Source organism: Triticum urartu, chromosome 5 (assembly GCF_003073215.2).
Source record: "Triticum urartu cultivar G1812 chromosome 5, Tu2.1, whole genome shotgun sequence".
In the NCBI taxonomy this organism is placed as follows: Eukaryota; Viridiplantae; Streptophyta; class Magnoliopsida; order Poales; family Poaceae; genus Triticum; species Triticum urartu.
This window is the reverse complement of record NC_053026.1, coordinates 176,295,435-176,320,689: the sequence shown is the minus strand read 5'-3', so window position 1 is coordinate 176,320,689 and position 25,255 is coordinate 176,295,435.

Genomic DNA, 25,255 nt, shown 5'->3' with positions numbered 1-25,255 from the left:
GAGAGAGATTAAACACATCGCTACTGGTACAAACCCTCAGCCCCGACGGAGGACTACTCCCTCCTCATCATGGTGGCCGCCGGGATGATGAAGATGGCCACCTGCAATGATGATTTCACCCTCCGGCAGGGTGCCGGAACAGGGTCTAGATTGGTTTCTCGTGGCTACAGAGGCTTGTGGCGGCGGAACTTCTCATCTAGGGCTATTTCTGATGGTTTCTCTATTTATAGGATTTTTTGGCGTATGTTTCACGCGAAGATGGGCCTCGAGGTGAGCACAACCCACCATGGCAAGCAGGTCCCACCAGGCATGCCCCGGTGTCTTGTGCCCTACTCCTTCACCTTCTAGTCCTTCCACAAAGCTTCGGGGGTCTCTTTTGTTCCAAAAAAAATCGTCAAAAATTTTCAACTCATATGGAGAACTTCCATTTCTGCAGAAAAAACAACGCCACGGTAGTTTTGCTGAAAACAGCATCAGTCCGGGTTAGTTACATGCAAATCATACCAAAACCATATAAAATTGTTGTAAACATGGCATGAATACTTCATAAATTATATATACATTGGAGACATATCAGTACGTACACGATCGCGACCAGACAGACAACCCGACGTATAGTTCGACCCAATGGGTCCCAACTCTCAGGGAGGATAAGGAGGCACTTCCTTCCATGCGAAGATATAGCTGGTGGGTCCCTGCTGTCAGGGGGAAGAATCATTTTTACCTATAATACAGACACACTTCCTTGCGTACGAAGATGTAGCTGGTGGGTCCCAGCTGTCAGGGGGAAACATTTTTTTCGAGGCCCTTCTGGTAGGTCCCGCTGTCAGGTGGAGGAATCATTATTTTGCGCGTAATAAGGAGGCACTTCCTTGCTACGTCCGTGGACCAGACTGGTACGCGTCGGTGCTATACAAACGGTTTCAAACCCCTTTCCGCGATGGCATTTGGAACCATCGACTAGTGAGTGACGCTGATAGGGGGGGTCTTTACCACACGACCCAGAAACCGTTGGGGATATGCCCTCTTGGCACACACGCTCGGCAAAATGAGGTTGTGTACGACCGGCGAGCGCTCAAATACGGTAATACGTATAGTAGAGCTAAGAAAACAATTATACAGGCGAAATTGTTTCCGGTCACAAGAACATCCCACACAGTCAGTCCCCGCTAAACGTTTCCGTTTGTATGTACATCCCACACAGTCGCTCCAAGGAAAATGGTTCCGTTCATAGGAAGATCACACATAATTTTCCCTGTTAAATGTTGCCATTGCACACGATATTAACAATTTTATCTTTGCGTTATTGAATGCATCACACACGGTGCGTAGAAGAAACTGTGTGGCAAAGGCTGCCTTCACACACAGTTTTTATGTGGTACCGTTTGCGCAAGGTGGCCTAACGCAAACAGTTTTCAAGAGAAGGTCATGTGTGATTGTTCATTGATCCAACACGGTTTATTCCTAGAAACTGTGTGTGTTACCTGAGGTCATCGCCCACGGTATTTTCTCAATAATTGTTTGCAATAGTAAAACCTAATAAGAAGGCTAATTCGCCATTAGCAGGCTAATTGCCCTATTATTAATAATCCATTTATTAATCTAATTGACATTCATATTAAGCACATAATATATTTAATTTCCATATTAAGTAAGCACATCATAATTGAAATACATCAGATTACAACATGATATAGCTTCAGCACTCAGCTACCCCATTACACAACTTCACCAGCACCAAGTTTCACATGCAACATGTAGAACCTTTCAAAATTAGCATCATAGACGGTATATAGACAGATGCATCTCATCTGGAAAACTGCTAAAGCGGAAGACGAATATTGATCCTTCATTCATGTTGAAGGTCTTTGCAACTTTAGGCCAGTGCCTGTGGATGATGGACCGTCCGTCCTTTGTCCTCTTCAGAAACACTTCAATATTGAACCATGGGTGTTGTAGAAAACCTTCCTCGCCTCCTGACCACAGAGGTGGTTTGAAAGGTAATCATAAGTGAACTGCTTTGGAAAGGCCTGAAAATAAGGATGTGCATAAATATCTTCTCTATATTGGACATGGGGCAAAGGAATGAAAAAGGCAAGGTATAATAGTTAGTACCATCTTGTAGTGAACTGATGTCTTCTTCATTGTGCAGACAAAGATCTTGTTGTTTTTCGTCGCTAATTTCTTTATCCTAACAATCTTTCTGAGTTTCTTGACTTGATTGATATTCATGGACAACTCATTTCCCCATATGCAAAAAGGGTCGAACAGTGGGTCAAAACCTCTGATAGCAGGACCTACATGTGCAAGACCAAATTGTTAAAAACCTAAATATTAGAATGGTTCCTGCAATTGCACAATAATATGCTATTAGACAACAGACCATGCATGTGCCGTTAACTAAACACCACAACAAGTGAACCAAATGTTAAATGAGCACCACATTGCACAATATAACATACTCCTAATAGAAGACCAGACAATTAACCAAACCAAGCATGCTTAACAACTTCAAAATATAGCAATTGTAATTGTTTCTCATGTATTTAGTACATCCAAATTTGATTTATTTCTCACATGGTATACAATAACGGAATGCACCCACAACAATTGAACATCACATTGCAGAATTGAACCAATCAGTTAACTAAACACCACAACAAATGAACCAAACGTTAACTGGGCACCACATTGCACAATATAACATACTCCTAATAGAAGATCAGACAGTTAACCAAACCAAGCATGCTTAACAACTTGGAAATATAGCAATTGTAATTGTTTCTCATGTATTTAGTACATCCAAATTTGATTTATTTCTCACATGGTATACAATAACAGAATGCACCCACAACAATTGAACATCGCATTGCAGAATTGAACCAATCAGTTAACTAAACACCACAGCAAATGAACCAAACGTTAACTGAGCACCACATTGCACAATATAACATACTCCTAATAGAAGATCAGACAATTAACCAAAGCAAGCATGCTTAACAACTTGCAAATATAGCAATTGTATTTGTTTCTCATGTATTTAGTACAACAAAATTAGATTTATTTCTCACATGGGATACAATAACAAAATGCACCCACAACAATTGAACATTGCATTGCAGAATTGAACCAAGCAATTAACTAAAGACCACAACAAATGAACCAAACGTTAACTGAGCACCACATTGCATAATATAACATACTCCTAATAGAAGATCAAAGAGTTAAACAAACAAATGATGCTTAACAACTTGGAAATATAGCAATTGTATTTGTTTCTCATGTATTTAGTATAGCCAAATTCAATTTATTTCTCACATGGTATACAATAACAGAATGCACCCACAACAATTGAACATCGCATTGTAGAATTGAACCAAACAGTTAACTAAACACCACAACAAAAGAACCAAACGTTAACTGAGCACCACATTGCACAATATAGCATACTCCTAATAGAAGATCAGACAGTTAACCAAACCAAGCATGCTTGACAACTTGGAAAATTGCACCCTGAAGAATTGAACATCACATTTGTAGAATTGAACCAAATAGTTAACTGAACACCACATTGCATGAAATATAGAACATATACACTAGAGCAGAAGATTGCATGGTAAAAGTAGATAACACAATTCACTGGAATTTGTTAAGGAAAGGCAGTAGCTAGCAAACTGAACATGGGTCCTTATAGTGAGGTAATAAGACAAGCTACTCCTCATTGTTGGAGATATCAATGACAATTGGCTCCTTGGACATGGAAGAGGGCGAGGCCTCTGCATCGTGGGTGTCTTCGTCGTAGTGGTGAGTTGCCTGACCCGCTCCGGGCACCAACCTGCCGCCTCTCGAGATGAGGTGAGCATGTGCACGCCGAGAAAACACCTCGTAGTCTTCGTCGAAGGCACCGACGGTGGCCTCGAGAAAACGCCACGAACTATCGTTTAAAGCTGCCAACTGCGTCTCGGCATCGGCGCGCGAGGCGTGACGGTGGCCTCGATGGCGAGGTGCTCCTCCAAGATCTGGGGGTTGGCACGAATGGCAGCCATTGTGACCTCATCCACGCGTGCAGCCACGATTTGCTTCTGTGCTGCCAAATGCTCCTAGAGATCCTGGCTATACTGCGTGCACCATGGCTTAGGGTGGCGCTTATTTGGTGGAGGGGTCGGTGATTTGGGTGGAAGGTGTCGCGCTTGCGCCGGCAGTCGGGGCATGTGGGATGTGGAAGGAGGAGGGGGAGGATGGGGGTCGGTGTGGATTACCTGCTTGGATAGGCGAGGCCGAGCAGCGTGAAGGAGGGTTGCCGGCGAGGAGGCGGTGCTACAAGCAAGGAGTGAAGGTTTCAACTTGGAAAGGAAGGCAGAAACAGGGGAAATGTGGCTTTTGGTAAGGGGGAGGAGCGGGGAGGTAGATATTTCCGTGGAAGCCGAAAATTTGGAATCGCTTCAGCGAAAAAACTAGCGCACAAAGTGTTATCAAACACGGTCCATTATTCAGAGTGGGTTGTTGACTATAGCTGTTGCACCTTCTTGCGTAAGCCGTATGCGTACTATAATCCGGCGGTGCTCCAAGATTTTTTGTGCTGCATCTCACACGGTTGGTGATAATAAACTATGTGGGATCTACTTGATTTTTCATCTTGATATGAATTACATAATGGGGTCACAACATGCCGTGGAAAATTTTGTCCCATTTGGGGCAAGTTTGGAGATATTCTTCTCACAAACCAGAGCTTCTCACAACAAGCCTGATGGTTTCGGTAGGGAACATCCCACCTTTGGGGACGAAATGATATCCATTGCCTCTTATTGCTTTCAAAACATTTCTCGTGTCAACATAAAACAACAGGAGTGTTTTGTCAACTTTTGGGATTTTTAGGGGTTCGTTTGGACATTTTAATGCATTAATTGAGTTTTCAATGCATTTATGTGCGTAATTCAAACTTGAACTACATGCACATGCTCTAATGCATATAAATTGGTTGAAAATTTAAATCTGTGTCCTTGGTTGCATGCTCAGGTTCCATACAAGAAATGGGGATGAATGTCAAACAACCTGCCATGGTCACTTGGCTGCAAACATTGAGATACCTGGTTTTTAAATTCTAGTAAATCCAAAACTTGTCTGAAATTCATGAAACTTGCTATGCTATCATGGAGCGGCATCAACATGTCGTGGTAATTTTTTTGTCCCATTTGGGGCAAGTTTGGGGATATGCTTCTCACAAACCAGAGCTTCTCACAACAACCCTGATGATTTCGGTAGGGAACGTCCCACCTTTGGGGACGAAACGATATCCATTGCCTCTTATTGCTTTCAAAAAATTTCTCGTGTCAACATAGAACAACAGGGGTGTTGTGTCAATTTTTGGGATTTTTAGGGGTTCGTTTGGACATTTTTATGTATTAATTGAGTTTTTAATGCATTTATGTGCATAATTCAAATTTGAACTACATGCACATGCTCTAATGCATATAAATTGGTTGAAAAATAAAATATGTGTCCTTGGTTGCATGCTTAGGTCCCATGCAAGAAATGGGAATGAATTTCAAACATCAGGGCACCATTGATTTGCCGGCAAAATGTTGAGATACTTTGTTTTTAAATTCTAGTAAATCCAAAACTCTCTGAAATTCATGAAACTTGGCATGCTAACATGGAATGGCACCCGACATGCAGTGGTATTTTTCGTGTCCATTTTGAGAGAAGGCGTACTCGAATAACAACCAACAAAGGTGTTTTGAAAAAATAGCTGCCACTCTAATATCTCAAACGTTTGTATAATTCAAATCGTGTGCATTCTGTTAACCATTCACGTGACACCACGTGTCTTTGTTTTATTGTCTGTAGGAGGTGCCGTGCGGACAGCTGCTGGACTTTGACTGAACAGGAGGCATGCGAGCAGAGTCCGATGTGCAGGCTGACCGAGAGGCGTGCAAGCTGTCCTCCAATGTGCAGGCTCACTGGGAAGCGTGTGAGTTGTCTGCTGCACAAGCTCACTGGGAAGTGAGCCATTTGACTTCCATGGTCGCCTGCCTTGCTCTCCATTAATGGCGCTCGTGCCGTTGTTTAATACGGGCGGCCTTATGGTTCGCCTTCGATTCCCCTCCCTCCCGCAGACCTCCACCAATGCCATGGCGCAGAATGGTCATCTGCCACTAGTCTTCAAGTTTGGTGAAGTCGACTCCGAGCCGGAGGAGATAGAAAATAAGGAGGAGTGGGGCCTCATCGACATGTCCTAGAACGAGCTGGCTGCAGCGGTTGCTGCCCTCGCTCCAGCTCCCATCCCCGAGCCCACGCCAGCAACCATCCCCGTAGCATTGTCGGGCTGGTCGCCGAGCACTATCTAAGAGCTGGAAGCCGCGGGCGTCAATGAAGTCTCCGCGGACCCGCGCGAGCTCATGTACATGCCAGCACCCGTGCCCGTGCGAGCCCCTCCACCCACCATGGCACCGCCCCCCGTGTGTTTGGCTGCACCCGCCGCGCCCATGGCCCTGCCCATGTGCGCCCCTCCACCCACCGCTGCGCCAGTCCCCTTGTGTTTGGTTGCACCCGCCGCGCCCGTGCCCGTGCGTGTGCCCCCCTCAGCAGCATGGGACACTGCCGTCGACCGCTACCTCTCAGCAGCGCTAGTTGTTGTCCTCCCGCACCCCGCCTGTCGATCATGCGACGACATGATGTTTGATTTACAAGTGAAGAACATTTTGTGCTACCTTGAAGACTTCAACAACGGCATCCCGGAGGACGACAACAACAATGGCGCGGCACGCCGCCTCCGCCGCCACTGGAAATAGTTTTTTGGGGTTTAATACTGTATCTTGAATTCTCGATCATATGAATATAAATTCGTAGTGTGACTGAATGAAAGATATGGTTTGAACGAACTTGCATTTTTCTCTCTTAATGTACAGACTTATCAAACGATTTTCTTTTGAAAAAACGTAAATGGTTTTTAAATATAAAACACTCATCGCAAACATTTTAGTTAGAACACCCATATGCAAACCGACAGCTTCCCTAGGAAGCCAAGGGAAAATGTGCCGAGCAGGATTTGTGCAACTCTTGATCGCAAAAGTTTTAGATAGAACACCCGTATGCAAAGTGAGAGCTATGGTCTCCCCCCTTTAGTCAAGGGAAAATTCGTAGTGCAGGATTTGTGCACCCCTTCAACGCAAACAGTTGTTTTGGATGACCCGTGTGCAACCATGTAGAAAGAATTGGGTAAGATTTGAATTTGTCATATTGGGTATGTTGCCATTTGTCAAACTGGGAAGATTGACATTTGTTTATCTAGTAGCATTGCCATTTGTCAACCTTGTAACACTGTGATTTGTCAAAATATGTAGCTAAAAATCACTAGCACTGTCTAATTTTTGCAACTAAAATCACTAGCACTGTTCATATGGACATCACTAGCAGGCGTGAGTTGATGGATGCAGATGCAAATGTACCATTGATTACATACAACAAGTCATCAAAACACAACGACAACGAGGATACATGTTGGATTATACATCATTTCCAACAAAACATTCTAGTAAACTAAAGTTTTTCTCACACAACAAATAAGAAAGCGATGAAATGAACTTCAGCTCAACCACTCGTCGGCGTTGAAAACGCTTGCTTTGAACCAGAATTGATTCTCTGGGAAAGGCCAACTACTGTCAATCTCGAGACCAACGCAGGACTGATCATCTAGGCTGAAGCGGCCTATTTCAATACCCATATTGTGATAGCCACGGTAGGGAAGCATAGCAATATCCGAGGTATATATACAATTGCTTCTCATAAATGGTAGTAACGTTGTGTCAACAGCAGCTGGATGGCCTTTCACCATCATTGGATAGTTTTGGCCAAGGAAGAGCGAGTTTTCTCCAAGACTATCAATATTGAACCAGGGAGAAGGTGTTGGTGCTAGCACACTAGTATCCATCCAGAATACCCTACAACGGCTGTTGGAACAGGTCCGGAGAGTGCGACCATGCAAGAGAACACTTGCTTCCTTAGTAACATCAGCAGTGCCCTGTATACAGACAAGAAGAGGTGATCCATCAGAATAAGTTGCCAGGCGCCACTGAGTATATGGGTCTTGCTTGTCCTCATGCTCGTGATCATCACCATCATCATCTCCCCCTTGGTTATAAAATTTTTCAAGTATAGTTGGTGGAATGTTCACGGGACCTTGGAAACACAAGAAGGTTAATTAGTATAGGGAAACTAGCTAGCTAACCCGCATGCATGTGGATGAAACAATTATAATTACGCTGGAAGACAAACGTACCGAAACCATAAGGATCCATGCAAAAACAGTGCCACGAGTGGTGGCAGCAAACACAAGACCCTCGTATTGAATTGCATCACAATACTCATCCGTGTACAAAAATTGATTTTTGGGTAATATCCATCGAGTCGTGGAAGCAAGGACGACAACAACCTTGTCAAAGATAGCAACAACTTCATAGTTCGTGTAATCCCAAGAGCGGTTGGGAACTCGACAAATTGATATCTTCCATAGACGACAGTCACCATGATCGTATTTGAATGTACGTAGAATGCCGGTGTGCTCAAGTTTAGGGCAGTCTAAGATTTTTAGAAGTATGAACCCGGTGACGAGTGTACACATTCACAAGTTCCCACTCGCAGTTGTACCCAATATAAACAACCCAATCTCCATTTGCGCCTGCCCAAGCCTTGCGCTCAAGCGATGGCATCTTAACATCACACGTATCATTATCAAGCGGCTTCAACTTGCACAAGGCAAGGATTCCGTCTTCCCCACGCCAGTGATCAGGGTCACAACGAAGACGATAGGGGAGATCAAACTGCTCCTAGACCCTTGGGTTGCTTGTGATGATGTTATTAGTTTAGTCGAGAATGGTCTTGTACGAACCTTCCATGCTAGCCGAGGTGATGACGTCGCACCGATCAATGAGTTCCTCCACCATGTCCTCTTTCAGATCGGGGAAACAATAACAGGGTCGTTTCCGGCCTATTTCCTCCACAGAGAAGACAATCGAACAATGGCAGAAGGAAGGGTGAAGGCAAATGGAGGGAGGAAGAGCGTGTGCAACAGCAGTTCCAAATCGAGAGGGAAAGGTGAAGAGGCGGTGGACGGTTGCCATGGTACAAGAAGAGGCTAGTGGGGAGCGAACGGTTGCCACAGAGCTCACACACTGACGACAAGGACGAGTGAACCACATGCCGTATATCGCACACACCTTGATCTGTCTGACCATTTCTTTTGTGTTGCCTAATCACAAACAGTTCATCCGAGTGAACCATATGCTGTATATCACACACACCTTCATCTGTACGCCCTTTTCTTTTGTGTTGCCTCATCGCAAACAGTTAATTGAACTGAACCGTATGCCCTACATCGCACACGCAACTAAAATCTGAACTGTGTTTGATGCATCTGTCATCACAAACGTTTTGCCCCTTTTTTGACGGTTTTTACACCACCGTTTGCGATTATTGCATCGCACACAATTTCGTCGAAGGGTCTCTGATAGTAGTGTCACGTTTGCAGCATCTTGCACTAGTGCGAGCTGTCAGCCTCTCCACGTACAGTCCTCTTCCGATGGAAGGCGTTCCTTGACCACATTGAAACGCCGTGCCGAGAGCACCAAGGCGGTGGACGACGGTGAGGCCTAAGATGGGAACGATCTGGAGTCCCTGGCAGAGGGGAGTACGAGGGACTAGTTCGGCTGCCGGGTGAGGCTGCCTTCGTCGGAGAATAACAAAAGGTGTTGGTGAGTATAGGTATGACCTGGCCACCATTGGGAGTAGAGTGGGGGTGGCAAGGCCTGCGCGATAGCACAGCCGGACACGGGAGGCAGATGCAGGCGCTCCAGCCGCCGATGGTTTTGGCGGCTAGAGCAAGAGCAACTAGATCAGAGATTGAAGAAGCAGGATTGCCGTTGGATGTCAATCCAACGACTACAAATGTCGGAGTAATTTTTTGACTCTTTGTTTTAGACCATTATAAATCGTTTTGTTCACTAAATGGACAACACCTTGCGCATGCTTCGTATAGTGGACCAACAAAGTCAGCTTCGGAAATTTGGTGGAATGCAACCCATTTATTTAGGTTTTACAACCCATTTCATTTTGTTTGCCAATACATTTATTTCCTGGGCTTTGACTCAAAAAATAATCTATTTCTTGAGCTGGTTAAAAATAATAATAACCGATTTACTATATATGATAATTGTTTCTCGAAAAATACTACTTATGATAATTTATAGCGCATTTGATTATTTATTCGAATACACCTATTTACTGAGTTGGGTCAAAAATAATATTGAGTACATGCAGCGCATTTACCATTTCTGATAATTTACAAGCCATTTGATTTTAGAAGAAATGGATGTCGGTGTCAAAACCGGCATATCTCAGGTAGGTAGTCCTGAACTGTGCATCTGAGGATCGATGGTAACAGGAGACAAGGACACGATGTTTACCCAGGTTCGGGCCCTCTTGATAGAGGTAATACCCTACGTCATGCTTGATTGACTTTGATGAATATAGGGGTTACAAGAGTTGACCTGCCACGAGATCGCAATGGCTAAACCCTACTTGTCTAGCCTATATGATTATGATTGTCCCTTCGGACTAAACCCGCTGGTTTATATAGACATCGGAGGGGGCGAGGGTTGTACAGAGTCGATTTACAGAGAAAGGAATATTCATATCCGCACGCTAAGCTTGCCTTCCACACCAAGGAGAGTTCCATCCGGACACGAGGGAAGGCCTTCTATCTTGTATCTTCACGGGCCATCTGTCCGGCCCACATCACGTAGCCCAGACACCCGAGAACCCCATAATCCAGGACTCCCTCAGTAGCCCCTGAACCAATCTTCAATGCTGATGTGTCCGGCGCGCAGATTGTCTTCGACATTGCAAGGCGGGTTCCTCCTCCGAATTCTTCAAATTAGTTGATCGTCAGTACTATATCCGGCTCTGTACAACAGTCATACCTCTGAATTAGAATACAGATAAGTTCTGTCCTCCAAAGATTTCACTGGTGAGACGTTACGTCCGGCCATTCTATTATTTCAAACCATTTTTCGGCCTCCCGTTTCGCATTTCAAGACGCAATCACCGACGACACGTATTGTCAAAGTAGAGATTGTGCCCCTTATTATGGGAGTCTCATCAATACGGGTATGGGAAACCCAACCATGTCGTTCGCACGACCCCTTGAAATAGGAGAGCTTTAAGGCTCGTGGGGGACACATGGTATTTACTGCCATTATAAGGAGATAAGATTTCCCCTTTTTGCCCCACGCCTTCCCCTTCCTCAGACCATCAGCCCTCAAGCTCCAGCGCTCAAGCTTTGATCCACTCCGTTCCCAGAAAGTACTCCAGCCATGTCCGGATCCGGAGCGCAGGGCAAGTAGATGGCCTCATCCGTCATGGAGAAAAACATCAAGGAACTCCAGGAAGTGGGGTATCTAGCCAAGGAAATCGCCCACCGGCTTCCAGCCAAAAAGTTGATCATCCCCACTCCAAAGCCCAGCGAGAGGGTAGTGTTCATCCCTTATTTTCTTCACGGACTGGGGTTTCCCCTTCATCCTTTCGTCTGCGGCCTTATGTTCTACTACGGGTTAGATTTTCATGATCTAGCCCCAAATTCTTTCCTTAACATTTCGGCGTTCATCATCGTATGCAAGGCCTTCCTCCATGCCCTCCCACTTCAGCCTATGGCTCAAGGTATTCAATGTGAAGCCAAAAGTGGTGGACGCCAGCACGCGGATTGCATTGGTGCTATGGTGAGCAAACTACCCAATCTCACTTGGCCCAAGGGCACCTCCGTGGAGACCGTGAAGGGATGGCAGCAGGGGTGGTTCTATGTCACAGAGCCCCGTGACTCCACATGGGCTGCTCCCACGGAGTTCAAGTCCGGGCCCCCAATGCGGCTGACATCCTGTCTCAACAAGGGCCTGGACTAGGTGCCGTCTGATGAGGTAACGATGCTGGAGAAGTGCATCAGGAGCATGGTAGATAAAAATACCAGCCTCGCCAGCGTGATACAAGTGATGCTCTTCTGCCAGATACTTCCCTGTCAGGCTCGTCAAGAGCCCATGTGGAAGTTCGACCCGGCCGGTCCCCGGACCCTATAGTGGTTCTTTGACACGAAGCACGAAGACATGTGGAAGCTTCTCTTCAAGAACTAGAAGTCATGGCCGGAGACAACCGAAGACCTCGGCTATGACAGCACCCACGCTGCGACCCCCTAACTTCTTTGGTGACATTACTTTGCGAGCCCAAGGAGCACACTAAACTCTCCATTTTCTTTTGGAGGGCTGGACCAAGAAAGCGGACACAGATTCACTATCCGGCTCCGCTGCCCGAAGACGAAGCTATTCCTTTGTTGACGAGGATGCTAGTCCCGGCGCCGTACCAAGCGCCGGAAAAGAAGGGCAAGGAGAAGGGCAAGGAGGCCAAGAGTGGCCTCCGTCGTAAAGGTGCCTCAGACATAGTGTCCGAAGGCACCGAAACTCTCTCCTCCCCTGATAAAGAGGGAGAGGAGGAGGAAGAGAGTGATCTCCCACCCAAGGGGGAGAAGAAGAAGAGGGAAGCTTCCGCCGATCCAGAGCGTAAGTGTCCAAGAAAGGGAGGACCTCCCTTACGGATGACTCCGAGTCGGACGCCGATGAGTGGCGCCCAGGCCGGATCGTAAGTACTCACATGTATATATATTTGTCTGGATTTTCTAGCTTATAGTTGTAATGCATTTAAATTGTATGCTACAGTGCGGTTAAGGTCCTTCCCCAGCGATCCTCCTCTTCCAGGAATTCGCTGGGTCCGAACATGATGGAGAGCGATTCGCCTCCACCAGCTTCCTCCCCCACTGTCGCGGATAACACCGAGGTGTCGTACCAAAGGACCCTTCCGGAACAGGGAGAGGTGCCGGAGGCTGCCAAGAACATGGGGGAACCGACCCCCATGGAGACAAGAGACGGGGGCCATGTCCAGTTTGGCCCCCAACGAAATGTCATTCCGGAAACCCACACGGTTTCGGAGTCAGAGGAGCAACCCTCTTTGTGAGAAGGGGTGCGCCTACTATACTAGTGACCTCTGTCAATGCGGAGGTGCCGGACACTTTGGTGAGAGCGCTTCAAAGTGCCACCATTGTGGAAGAACATCATACCCTTATGGGTATGGTGATTGAAAAGGTTCAGTCTGCAAAAAGTGGACTGGGCGAAGCCTACACCAGCCTTTTAAGAGGCTTTGAGGTATGTGCCTTACAGTATCTTTTAACTGTATAGAAAGAATGCATGTGTATAGAACTATATATAGTAGCCCCTGAGACTCTGTTTGGTGTTCGGGAAGAAAACCGAATAGAGGATATAATAACTCATGCAGGAGACTAATGCACCTGTCTATTTGAACAAGCAGGCTGCAAAGCAGGCGTCAGCTGCTCATGCCACCGAAGCATCCGAGCTAAGGCAGAAGCTAGAAGAAACGCAAGGTATGTAATACCGAAGTACGACTGCAATGATGCCAGCTATGATGTAGCATCTCAATGAGTTTCATAATTATGTTTGCAGCTGACACGTCTGACGTCGAGGCCCTCAAGAGTGCGCTGGCCAAGGCCAAGAAGGAGGCAGAGGAGGAACGAGCCTCCCGCCTTAAACATGAATCGCGGGTGGAGGAAGTCCAGCAAGAGCTCAAGGACGCCATAGGCAAATGCGAGTCCTTAGAGCGCAAGAGTTCGGAGCAAAATTCTGAACTTGCCGAGGCACTCCAATGTGCACAAGAAGCCCGGGCCGAAGCCCAAAGCGCTGTCCGGGAGATCCAGGAGGCAAGGCAAATTGCGGTGGGTAAGGCCTTTAACATGCAAAGGAAATTTGTGAAGAAAAGGTACATCTTTCTAACCCGGATCTGGAGTTCTCCACGAGTGTTTGCGGACCTGCCCCGGAGTGTTGCTAATGCCATGGAGTTCTTCCGAGACGAAGAGGGGAGCTCAACGGAGAAGCTGTTTTGGTCACAGTACCTTACGCCAGAGCATCTTGTGCCCCTCAACGAGCAGCTGAAGCAATGGACAGAATTGCACAGGGTGGCTGAATTGGCCATGAGGGATTTGATAATCCGTCTTTGGCCCACCGAACCCATGCCTAGTCGCTACTTCGGTCTCGTCAAGCGGCTGGTCAGTTCCTGCCCTCGTCTTGATGCCGTGAAGCGGTCAGTCTTTATTGAAGGTGCGCGGATGGCCTTCGCCCGCGTCAAGGTGCAATGGGTGAAGATGGATGCCGTCAAGCTTGCAACCGAGGGACCGCCCACTTGAAAAGAGCATCGCACGCCGGAGCGGTACTTTGATGATGTCCTGATAGGATCCCGCATTGTAGAGGGCCAATGTTCGAAGGACATCATTTGGAATGAATGTATTTATGTTGTCCAATCCTGTATCATAAGACAAGGCTTATGTATGATATATTGCTTATTTTACTTTAAAATATCTCCTCCTATGCGGTTGTTTATGATATTTGAGAGTTGGCCAGTCGTCGGCTTCAGCCCCCACGTAGGTAGTACGTGGGTGTTCGGGATAACACTTAAAACACACTTGACCTAACGTACTGGTCCGTGAAGGAGGTGTTAGTGTAGCGAACCAGGCAATCGGACTATGCGGCTTTATCGCCCTCACTTAGCCATAGGAGTTTTATAGTGGGAGGGCAGGCGCAACCCCTAGTATTGTTCGATTATCCGAACTCAGGTACTGTGAATGCCCGGCCGGGTGGAGGCCAGCCTATCACATAATGCAGAAAAAATCGCTAAAGATTTATACTTAGTCACCGAATAGCTGACCAGCTCTCGCCGCATCATGACAGTCAGTTTTCGGCTTTTTCTACTGAGGTGTTTGTCTGGGTGAACCAGAAACACAATCGCAGTAGTTCTCCCTTTACTACCCTGGCCGATCATACGGAATGTAAGGTAGCAAGCACAGCAGCCGGGCAACCCAACTATTGACCAACGACATGATTCAGAGCCAATGCTTATAATTCTATATTCGGGATGCCGAATTGCACTTGTGAAAGTGTTCGGACTTTGTTTTAATATTTAAAAGATGTACGCGGTTTAATAAAGCCCCTGGCAATTTAGGCCATACCAAGGTGTACATGATAATCAGACAAAAACAGGGAAACATATGTTAAGCGATAAGCCAACGCCGTGTAGGTTTGGGCTAAAAACTTTTTCCATTGTAGTCTGATTGATACAAATAGTTCAATAAGCAACAAGGCTATTTTACATGCCGAACACAAGGGGAAGCCGTGCGTGCATCCTGAACGCGGACGGGGTGATCTTTAAGGATCCTTTAGGTACTCTGGTACGTGTCTATGCGGCTTTTCTCCTTGGTGAATTGTCCTTCGAGAGGATCATCAACTAGTGTTTTCATAATAGGCCACGAAAAGAGGCCTTGGTACCGTTGAAAGGGTGATGTGGTTTAAAGGAACCTGAAAGAAAAATAAAATAAAATAAGAAGAGGAATGTGAGTTTCCTGGTAGTGTCTGGTCGTATTGCAGGCATTGTCCTTATTGTGCCTCCATCCTTTCCCATGGTATTTTTAGCGTGTAATTATGTACGCGTGGCACATATTCCACAATTCGGTAGGGGATGAGATGAGGCCGAATTGCTAATAGAGCTCCTAACGAGCTGGGCTGTCGTACAATGGGGTAGTCCAGACTCGTTTGATAGTGTCCGAGGACTTGGCCGCGGACGTAATAGCTGGCTTGATTAGGCCACCCTGTACTTCCGCTGCCAGGGCCGCGGTGTGCTCCTCAGTGCGGAGGGAGCGTTCCATGTTTCCATTTACTGTTATAACACCGTGTGGTCCGGGCATCTTGAGTTTGAGATAGGCGTAGTGTGGGACTGCATTAAAATGAGCGAACGGGGTTCGTTCGAGCAGTGCGTGGTAGCCACTGCGAAAGGGGACGATATCGAAGATCAAGTCTTCACTGCGGAAGTTGTCCAGCGAGCTCGTGCAGTGGGCCTCTACACCGGGTATCACTCCTTTGAAGGTGGTTTTAGTGGGCTTGATTCTTGACAGATCAATACCCATCTTGCGGACTATGTCCTGATAGAGCAGGTTAAGGCTGGTACCGCCGTCCATGAGGACTCGCGTAAGGTGGAATCCATCGATGATTGGATCGAGGACTAATGCGGCCGAACCTCTGTGACGGATACTGGTCGGATGGTGCCTGCGATCGAAGGTGATCGGACAGGCCGACCATGGGTCGAATTTTTGGGCGACTGGCTCTATCGCATAGACGTCCCTTAGCGCGCGCTTGCGCTTTTGGGGATATGGGTGACGTATATCATGTTAACCGTTTTGACTTCGAGGGGAAATTTCTTCTGACCCTCTGTGTTCGGTGCGCAAGGTTCCTCATCATCATCCTCACTGGGCGACCCTTTCTCCTTATGTTTGGCATTTAACTTGCTGGCTTGTTTGAAGACCCAACAACTTCTGTTGGTATGGTTGGCAGGCTTCTTTTGATGGCGTGTAGATCATCACCGCAAGCCATGTGAATGTGGAGAAGAAAATCTTCAATCCATTATGCGGGATCTGTTGTGCCGTCGTATGATTCGATGTTCACGGGTTTAAACGCTTCAGGGAACTTGTGCTCCATTACCTCATCGGTGAAGCATAGGGGGTGTGCGGCGCCTCTATATCGGGCCATGTCACGACGCAGTTCGGATGGAGTCCGTATGCGGTTTTCAGCCCCGGGTTGGTTGTTTTTATCGCACCAGGATTGATAGCCTGCCTCTCGCGCCAGAGAACGCCCCCGTGATCCGTAGATTGACCTGGTCTGACCTGCCCTATTTTCCAGGTCTTATCGTAGGTTGTATGTGTATCCCCGAGCTGTTGTTTCTCTGCTTTTACGGCAAGGTGGTGCGGGCTGGTGTTCGGCTTGAGTTGCCACTCTGTCCTGGCCACGTTGTGGTCTATCGGGCCCATCAGCCATATTACGCACGGGTGGTATGGGCTCCAATGCCTCATCGTCGAATTGGAGTAGTAGCCTACGCTTTGGGTAACTCTTTGCTGGGCGTTCAAGGCCGCATTCTTCGTCTGCCAGGACATTAGTCCATCTATCGTTGAGCAGATCTTGGCCGGCTTGAAGCTTCTGCTGTTTCTTTTTTAGGCTTCTAGCCGTGGCTATTAGCCGGCGATTGATGTGCTCTTGTTCGAGGGGTTCCTCTGGCACGATAAAATCTTCGTCGCTGGGACTTACGTCGTCCTCGGAGAGTGGCAGATAGTTGTTGTCCTCCGAGTCATTGTTCCCTGTTTGTTCGTCATGGTCAACTTGTCCATCCTCCCGACCATCCTATTCGACGGGGTTTTCTTGGTCTTCGGTGTTCTCCGGAGTATCATTGTCTTCGGTGCCGGTATTGTTGTTCTTGCCGCCACACAATTTAGAGCGGCGCCGCTGAGGTCAATGTTTCGGCGGTATCTCAGGAGGTTCATCCTCAACTGGGTCTTTCTCATCATCGTCGTCGCCGTTTTTAGGTGTATCCACCATACATACGTCATACGAGGAGGTGGTTGTCCAATGTCCGGTGACCGGCGGGTTTTGGGCCTGCTCCTCTCCGGCATTGTCTTCCGTTCCGTCGATGTCTTGGAGGCGTAATCAAGCATGTCAGTTAGGTCCTCGACAGTGGCTATGAAGTAGGTGGTGGGTGGGAAGTAAAATTCCCTATTTCCACCCCCTAGACCATTCGGGGCGTGATTCAGAAGCGGTTCCTCTATGATGATGAGGGATCGCATTAGGTCCAAAGACTCATTTAAGAGCAGGGTTTGGACATGGTCGGAAGTTTCTGGGCCGAGCTCGCATGACGCGGGCCTCTAGGGTTCGGAAGTAGTATCCAGAGAAGAGTCCGGCCATGCAATGATTGCCGGAGACGCTATTCTTTCGGTGTTGAGCTCTAAGGCCACAGAGAGTCCGATGGGCTCTAGACTCCCGTCTTCGGACCTGATAACACGCTCCGAATCTAAGGCCAGAGCAGTGGTTGAGGCCACGAACCCTTGGAAGATCAAGTCTCCTCGGATATCAGCGACATAGTTCAGGTTTCCAAAACTGATCTGGTGACCAGGGGCATAACTGTTGATCTGCTCCGGTTGGCCAACCGAGTTGGTCCGTAGTGCGAAGCCGTCGAATACAAAGATCTGGTCAGGGAGAAAAATCTCCTTCGCGGTAGCATTGTTGTAGATGATTGATAGAGCCATTGAGCCTTTCGATGACGACACAGTGGAACTCTCAATGAAAGCACCAATGTCGGTGTCAAAACTGGCACATCTCGGGTAGGGGTCCCGAACTGTGCGTCTAAGGATGGATGGTAACAGGAGACAGGGACACGATGTTTACCTAGGTTCGGGCCCTCCTGATAGAGGTAATACCCTACGTCCTGCTTGATTGACTTTGATGAATATAGGGGTTACAAGAGTTGATCTACCACGAGATCGCAATGGCTAAACCCTAACTTTCTAGCCTATATGATTATGATTGTCCCTTCGAACTAAACCCTCCAGTTTATATAGACACCAGAGGGGGCGAGGGTTGTACAGAGTCGGTTTACAGAGAAAGGAATATTCATATCCGCACGCTAAGCTTGCCTTCCATGCCAAGGAGAGTCCCATCCGGACACGACGGAAGGCCTTCTATCTTGTATCTTCACGGCCCATCTGTCCGGCCCACATCACGTAGCCCAGACACCCGAGGACCCCATAATCCAGGACTCCCTCAATGGACCCATTTTATGAGATGTTCCAAGAGTTGAAATCATTATTTCAGACTCATGTCCATGTCTAGAGGTATGAGACCCCTGACAAGTACTTTGCCTACAAGATGGAGGAGAATAGCTCAGCTAGTGAGCATGTGCTCAGAATGTCCGGGTACTACAATCGCTTGAATCCAGTGGGAGTTAATCTTCGAGATAAGATAGTGATTGACAGAGTTCTCTAGTCACTATCACCAAGTTACTAGAACTTCATGATGAACTATAATATGCAAGGGATGACGAAAACGATCCCCAAGCTCTCCGCGATGCTGAAATCGGCGAAGGTTGAAATCAAGAAATAGCATCAAGTGTTGATGGTTCACAAGACCACTAGTTTCAAGAAAAAGGGCAAGGGAAAGAAAGGGAACTTAAAGAAGAATGGCAAGCAAGTTGCCACTCTCGTGAAGAAGCCCAAAGCTAGACCTAAGCCTGAAACTGAGTGCTTCTACTGCAAAGGGAATGGTCACTGGAAGCGGAATTGCCCCAAATACTTGGTGGATAAGAAGGATGGCAAAGTGAATAAAGGTATATTTGATATACATGTTATTGATGTGTACTTTACTAGTGTTCATAGTAGCCCCTGGGTATTTGATACTGGTTCAATTGCTAAGATTAATAACTTGAAACAAGGAGCTACAAAATTAACAGAGACTAGTTGAGGGAGAAGTAACGATGTGTGTTGGAAGAGATTCCAAGGTTGATAAGATCACCATCGCATACTTCCTCTACCTTCGGGATTAGTATTGAACCTAAAATAAATGTTATTTGGTGTTTGCGTTAAGCATGAATATGATTAGACCATGTTTATTGCAATACGGTTATTCATTTAAGTCAAAGAATAATTGTTAGTCTATTTACATGAATAAAACCTTCTGTGGTCATACACCCAAGGTGAATGGTTTATCGAATATCGATCGTAGTGATACACATATTCATAATATTGATGCCAAAAGATGGAAAGTTGATAATGATAGTGCAACATACTAGTGGCACTGCCGTTTAGGTCATATTGGTGTAAAACGCATGAAGAAACTCCATGTGGATGGAATTTTGGAATGACTTGATTATGAATCATTTGATGCTTGCAAACCAAGCCTCATGGGCAAAGATGACTAAGACTCCGTTCTCCGGAATAATGGAGCGAGCCACTGACTTCTTGGAAATAATACATATCGATGTATGCGTTCTAATGAGTGTTGAGGCTCGCTGTGGGTATCATTATTTTCTGACCTTCACAGATGATTTGAGCATAGATGGGTATATCTACTTGATGAAACACAAGTCTGAAACATTTGAAAAGTTTAAAGAATTTCAGAGTGAAGTAGAGAATCATCGTAACAAGGAAATAAAGTTTCTACGATCTGATCACGGAGGTGAATATTTGAGTTATGAGTTTGGCCTTCATTTAAAACAATGTGGAATAGTTTCACAACTCACGCCACCTGGAACACCACAGCGTAATGGTGTGTCCGAACATTGTAACCATACTTTATTAGATATGGTGCGATCTATGATGTCTCTTACCGATTTACCACTATCATTTTGGGTTATGCATTAGAGACAGCTGCATTCACGTTAAATAGGGCACCGTCTAAATCCGTTGAGATGACGCGGTATGAACTATGGTTTGGCAAGAAACCTAAAATGTCGTTTCTTAAAGTTTGGGGTTGCGATGCTTATGTGAAAAAGCTTCAGCCTAATAAGCTCGAACTCAAATTGGAGAAGTGCGTCTTCATAGGATACCCAAAAGAAACTGTTGGGTACACCTTGTATCACAAATCCGAAGGTAAGATATGTGTTGCTAAGAATGGATTCTTTCTAGAGAAGGAGTTTCTCTCGAATGAAGTGAGTGGGAGGAAAGTAGAACTTGATGAGGTAACTATACCTTCTCTTGAATTAGATAGCAGCTCATCATAAAAAATTGTTCCTGTGATGCCTACACCAACTAGAGAGGAAGAAGCTAATGATAATGATCATGAAACTTCAGATCAAGTTACTACCGAATCTCGTAGGTCAACGACATCACGATCCGAACCAAAGTGGTACGGTAATCCTATTCTGGAAGTCATGTTACTAGACCATGACGAACCTATGAACTATGAGGAAGCAATGATGAGCCCAGATTCTGATAAATGGCTCGAGGCCAAGAAATCTGAGATAGGATCCATGTATGAGAACAAAGTGTGTACTTTGGTGGACTTGCCTGATGATCGGCAAGCCATTGTAATAAATGGATCTTCAAGAGGAAGATGGACGCTGATGGTAGTGTTACTATCTACAAAGCTCGACTTTTATCAAAAGGTTTTCGACAAGTTCAAGGTGTTGACTATGATGAGATTTTCTCACTCGTGGCGATGCTTAAGTCTATCCGAATCACGTTAGCAATTGCCACATTTTATGAAATCTGGCAAATGGATGTCAAAGTTGCATTCCTTAATGGATTTCTTCAACAAGAGTTGTATATGATGCAACCAAAAGGTTTTGTCGATCCTAAAGGTGATAACAAAGTATGCAAACTCCATCGATCCATCTATGGACTGGTGCAAGCATCTCAGAATTGGAATATATGCTTTGATAAGGTGATCAAAGCATATGGTTTTATACAGACTTATGGTGAAGCCTGTATTTACAAGTAAGTGAGTGGGAGCTCTATAGCATTTCTGATACTATATGTGGATGACATATTGTTGAATGGAAATGATATAGAATTTCTGGATAGCATAAAAGGATACTTGAATAAGAATTTTTCAATGAAAGACCTTGGTGAAGCTACTTATATATTGGGCATCAAGATCTATAGGGATAGATCAAGACACGTAATAAGACTTTCGCAAAGCACATACCTTGACAAGATTTTGAAGAAGTTCAAAATGGATCAGTCAAAGAAAGGGTTTTTGCCTGTGTTGGAAGGTGTGAAGTTGAGTAAGACTCAAAGCCCGACCACGGTAGAAGATAGAGAGAGAATGAAAGTCATTCCCTATGCGTCAGCCATAGGTTCTATAAAGTATGCCATGCTATGTACCAGACCTATTGTACACCTTAGCATGAGTTTGGCAAGGGAGTACAATAGTGATCTAGGAGTAGATCACTCGACAACAGTTAAAATTATCCTTAGAGGACTAAGGAAATATTTCTCGGTTATGGAGGTGATAAAGAGTTCATCGTAAAGAGTTACGTCGATGCAAGATTTGACACCAATCTGGATGACTCTAAGTCTCAACCTGGATACATATTGTAAGTGGGAGCATTTAGCTGGAGTAGCTCCGTGCAGAGCATTGTAGACATAGAAATTTGCAAAATAAATACAGATTTGAATGTGGCAGACCCGTTGACTAAACCTCTCTCACAAGCAAAACATGATCACACCTTAGTACTCTTTGGGTGTTAATCACATGGCGATGTGAACTAGATTACTGACTCTAGTAAACCCTTTGGGTGTTGGTCACATGGTGATGTTCCAAGAAATTAAAAAATTAAGATATTGAGATACGAATATTATTAAAAAATTAAGTTGGGCTTGGTAATCTTATTATATAAAAAATGAACTGGGTTGTGCATTTTATTTTATTAAAAGAAAGATAGGCTAGGTTGCGCTTATTTTAGGATACCGTGTACAACTGTCGGCCCAGTTGCATTGCCGATGTTCAAAAAAAGGCATGTGTAGTACAGTAGAACTTTACATGGCTACTCAGCCCACATTCAACGACACTGGAAAGGCCCAAACAAGGTTTCTCTACAAGTTTTTGAAGTCACTGAGCTCAATTAATAACTTAAGAAAAAAGTTAGAGTACAGTGTAACCTAATTAAAAGTTGTCATGAGCGAACAAATAATTCAACGTGTCCCACTTGTGTGTGTGAGAGAGAGAGAGACCCATCAGCCGATGCTCGTAAATACATCTTTCAACCATATGCATTGCTGATGCTCAGTAAAAACTTATATAGTTGACACAATCATATAGAACATCATAGCACACTGAACTTGCATACAAAAATTTCACATAGGCGGCACAATCAGGGTGGAAGCAGTGGATCGCTATGGGTAGGGCTATGTTGAAACCAATGAACTCATACATAACGGTTCATCGTCTTTATCAATGATAGGGAAATATCTTGAATGTTGAGCAAAGAAAATAGACAGACAACACAATAAGTTCTGCTAGCACATTAAGTTGACGCACAACCCTTTCTTAAAAAAGTTCAGGTACAAAAATAGAATAGGTCACAATCAAATGTACTGCCACATCAGTGCTTCACACCGATAGCTCGGTTTTAACTAGTATCTGGCAAGATTCAGTTGTTACCTCAAATTAGAGCACATCTAGGCAGCCAGCCCTGCCTCTTCTCCCAAAGAAGCAGTGGCCTCCGCCGCGCGACGGAGTAGGCCCTGTGCCATCCATCGTTCCGAGGAACATGAGGAAAGTCTGACGTTGATGCTTGTAATGGACGCCGTCGATGGACCTTGGCACCAGCGGCAGCGGGAGGACTTCGATTGATGGATTGACCACTTCTTCGACATGCACGAACACTCGATACAAGTACATCCCTAATGTGGTCTGCGATGGCCTTGGTGGCGACGAATAGTACAACCCCGGTTCCTAAACTGGTATCTCAACACCAATCACCTTCGGTATGGTGGATGGCTTCTTCATCCAAGACATAACCGTCAGAGCCCAGCTGTCTGGAGGAATAAACATACTTACAAGCTCACCTCCAAGGTTGTTGATAATCTCATTCATGGACTCGCTGTTTCAAGCACGTCGAGGCATGCTGAGGGAGTCCTGGATTAGGGGGTCTCCGGACAGACGGACTATATCCTTTGGCCGGACTGTTGGACTGTGAAGATACACGATTGAAGACTTCGTCCCGTGTCCGGATGGGACTCTCCTTGGCGTGGAAGGCAAGCTAGGCAATACAGATATGTAGATCTCCTCCCTTGTAACCGACTCTGTGTAACCCTAGCCCCCAACGGTGTCTATATAAACCGGAGGGTTTAGTCCATAGGACAACATACAATCATACCATAGGCTAGCTTCTAGGGTTTAGCCTCTACGATCTCGTGGTAGATCAACTCTTGTAATACTCATATCATCAAGAACAATCAAGCGGGACATAGGGTATTACCTCCATCAAGAGGGCCCGAACCTGGGTAAACATTGTGTCCCCTGCCTCCTATTACCATCCGCCTTAGACGCACAGTTTGGGACTCCCTACCCGAGATCCGCCGGTTTTGACACCGACATTGGTGCTTTCATTGAGAGTTCCACTGTGTCGTCACCATAAGGCTTGATGGCTCTCTCGATCATCAGTAGCGATGCGGTCCAGGGTGAGGTTTTCCTCCCCGGATAGATCTTTGTATTCGGCGGCTTCGCACTGCGGGCCAATTCGCTTGGCCATCTGGAGCAGATCGAGAGCTACGTCCCTGGCCATCAGGTAAGATTCGGAAATTTAAACTACACTGCCGACATCCGCGGAGACTTGATCTTTGACGGATTCGAGCCTGTGTCAGGTGCGCTGCACAGTCACGATGAGCACGACGTAACTCTGCTGTCGGACAGTGTTCGGGAGATCGCATCTACAACTACTTCGGCCGTCAATCTTGAGCAAATCGCGCAATCTGAGAGCGGAGGGATAGACCCTGCCATGGAGGCCACACTCTCAGTGGCGATAGAGCCGGATACTGACTTCACCTCTTACAAGAGCTGTGTTGCCGAACTACTGGATTCACCTCCGGCCACGGATTCCGAGCCGCTTACATCCATGCCCGTCGAATCCGACTGGGCACCGATCATGTAGTTCACCTCCGCGGATATCTTTAAGCACTCGCCCATCGGCGATGTGCTAAATTCATTGAGGTCCCTCTCCCTATTAGGAGAACCTTGGCCGAACTATGTCCGGCTAAAATGGGATGCGGACGACGAAGAAATTCGCTGCCCACCCACCACCCACTTAGTAGCCACTGTCGACGATTTAACTGACATGCTCGACTTCGACTCCGAAGACATCGACGGTATGGACGACGATGCAGGAGACGAGCAGGAACCACCGCCCACAGGGCGCTGGACCGCTACCTCATCATACGACATATATATGGTAGACACCCCTAAAGAAGGCAATGGCGACGAGACAGTGGAGGATGACCCCTTCAAGAAGCAACCCAAGCGCCGACGTCAGTGGCGCCGCTCTAAGTCCTGCCACAGCAAAAGTAGTGATACCGGCACAGGAGATAGTAACACTCCGGATAGTGCCGAAGACAACCACAATCCCCCCAGCACGATATAGAGCCAGAGGATGAACAAGCCAGCCCTCCAGAGCAGGCAGCAGATGGAGAACCAGAGGAGGACAATTACATGCCTCTCTCCGAAGATGAGGCGAGCCTCGGCGATGAAGAATTTATCGTGCCTGAGGACCCCGTCGAACAGGAGCGCTTCAAGCGCCGGCTTATGGCCACAGCAAATAGCCTGAAGAAAAAGCAACAACAGCT